At 37.2% G+C, this 2,529-nt stretch overlaps 1 long non-coding RNA gene across 1 annotated transcript in view; it reads right to left on the minus strand.

Annotated features, from left to right (window-relative positions):
* The window catches only part of LOC107694898 (uncharacterized), a 9,706-nt gene extending 7,191 nt beyond the window's left edge, over nucleotides 1–2,515 (minus strand). The window contains exons 1-3 of the long non-coding RNA XR_001634935.1: nucleotides 2,371–2,515; nucleotides 2,191–2,264; nucleotides 426–427 (exon numbers count right to left, since the gene is read on the minus strand). This is a non-coding gene — a long non-coding RNA (uncharacterized LOC107694898). The remainder of the gene's footprint in view (nucleotides 1–425; nucleotides 428–2,190; nucleotides 2,265–2,370) is intronic.
* Between the last annotated feature and the right edge of the window lie 14 nt (nucleotides 2,516–2,529).

The following is a 2,529-nucleotide window of genomic DNA, read 5'->3' on the forward strand; positions in this document are numbered from 1 at the left end:
TTAAAGTTGTCCAAATGAAGTTCTTAGCAATGCATATTACTAATCAAAAATTAAGTTTAGATATATTTACGGTAGGACATTTACAAAATATCTTCATGGAACATGATCTTTACTTAATATCCTAATGATTTTTCGCATAAAAGAAAAATCTATCATTTTGACCCATACAATGCAGCGCTCCAGACCGTGACTAAAAAATATTAATTTGCGAGTGAAGTTTTTGCTGAGGTCGCCACTGGCGGCTATATATATTTTGCATGTTATGACTTAATGTTTTCCTGATTGTTTTGCGATCATATCTTTTGTTATGTTCACGTATTAAACTGAGACGATGCACATCAAAGTTTTAGTGGAGAAAACCAAAAAAGTTTCAAACAGTCCTCATCTCTGCAGCACAGCAGCATTGTCGCACATCTGCTAAACACAGCTCAGTTGTGCAGTTCGAGAGAGATCGAAATGACGGAGACCTGCAAGTAAAAGTGCACAAAAGCAGTGTCTATTTCGTGCACAACGTGAACAAACTACAACAGATAAAGCTGTCAGCTGTGTGGATATTGGCAATATCGTTAACAATTCTCGTATATAATCATTACTAATATGGCTTCTTATCAAGATATTAGTCTATATGCTGTGTTCTGTTAATGCGTTAAACTGAGACGATGTGCATCGAAGCTTCTTATCAAGATATTAGTCTATGCTGTGTTCTGTTAATGCGTGAACTTCATATTAGCCTATTTGTAGCGCACTTGCCGTCCAGTAATCGCAAAAAGCTTTGTGCTTTGTTACTTTTTAATAAACAAAGTATCAGCTTTAAAAGTCTGCCAAATTCAAATTCATAACGAAATTAATACAATAAATATGGTTTTGGCGCTCTTTAATGCGACAGGCGCGATCGCTTTAGCGCCTCAGTTCAAGCAGCAAGTGAACCCATTATATCTTTCTCTACTAGTACAAAATGAACATGAATCAACATCAAAAGGTAGGCTAATTTTATAAGAGCCTACAGTACAACTTACTGAAATGTCTCATGCAATCGCTCATTCAGTGTTTCAAACTGCGGAAAACTTGTAAAGCTTGTAAACATTGCCACGTAACACATTTACCTCAGAATAACCATTCGGTGTCCATAAGCTCATCAGTCAGCTAGAAAAATTAATATAAAGAAGAGCATTTTTCTATATTTAGGATGCAAGAATAAAGATAAAATTCAACAACACGCCCTATAAAATTGCATGTTACTAATGAAGAAAAACCGAAAACCGACTTGAAAGACATGACAACATTTCTATTGGATGCATTGAGGAGCCCAAACTACACTGTAAAAAGCGATCAGTTGACTTTGCTTTTAAAAAATTGAGGAAACCTGTTGCCTTAACTTATTTCTTTATGCATGAAGTTTATTTACTTAACTAAGTGAACTTGACAATTCTGAGTTACACTGGCAAATAACAGTTTGAAAATGTGTTGTGTTCACTTTTTATTTTAGGTTGGACTAACTTAAATTGATTAAATTGCAATTACTTAAGTGTACACTCAATGGCCAAGTGATGCTTATGGTCCATGATATTGGTACAGATTCTGTGTAATAAACAGTTCTTTGTGACTGTATATTTCAAGTTGAAAAGACGTTTAGTTCCCACTTTAAGTGAACCTTAGTTCCCAGGTCATCGACAAGATGGATTAAAATGCTGATAAATTCAAGAAAAGATGACAAACACATGACAGTATGATTGAAATGTTAAAATACGTCTGTGGCACCTAAAAAAATAATTTGGCGCCAAAGTTTTTTTCTTATAGGAGCCAATGGCTCCTTACTCAATTTTTTTTGTCTGGAGCCCTGCTTGGTGAGCAGAAGACACTTTCAAAAACATAAAAAAAAAACTACTGACCTCAACTTTAAATAGTATTATTAAATTATTAAATAAGAAGTATTTTTTTAAATACCTGTATAATAATGGTAGTACTTGTCAAACTGCATTTAGTGTATTTTACAAATTGGAATAAATTTATTACTATAATTTAAAGTTAAAATAAAAAAAATCCATGACTTTAAGATGCAATGTGACCTGAGCATGAGAACTTGAACAGACATGTGATTGTAGTAGCATAAGGCACTCAATTAGTTTCATTACGTGCTAGAATCCTATCAAGACACACAAACACTGAAAGCGTCAGTACAAAAAGACTCACTGGGATCATGTGGCTGCCACTGCTGGTACGTGTTTCCCCAGCCCTGAGGATACTGACCGCCAGGAGGACCACCGCTGGAGACACACAGAGAGAACCACTGTGAGCATGTGCAAACTAAACCTGGAAAGCCAAACATCAACCCTTTCCCTGAAGCTGATTTCCCATTAAAGTAGTACTAACTGTGGAGGTCCACCAGGGGGTCCGGGCTGGTACGGGTTCGGGTTGTAGGGGCCCATGGGTCCAGCAGGGCCCGGTCCGCCCGGTCCACCCGGTCCAGGTCCAACAGGGCACAGGGGACCCTACGAGGAGAAGCAGACCAGTTAAAGCCAGCAAACACTA

This window comes from Sinocyclocheilus anshuiensis, unplaced genomic scaffold (genome assembly GCF_001515605.1).
Source record: "Sinocyclocheilus anshuiensis isolate Anshui unplaced genomic scaffold, SAMN03320099.WGS_v1.1 scaffold114, whole genome shotgun sequence".
NCBI classification, from domain to species: Eukaryota; Metazoa; Chordata; class Actinopteri; order Cypriniformes; family Cyprinidae; genus Sinocyclocheilus; species Sinocyclocheilus anshuiensis.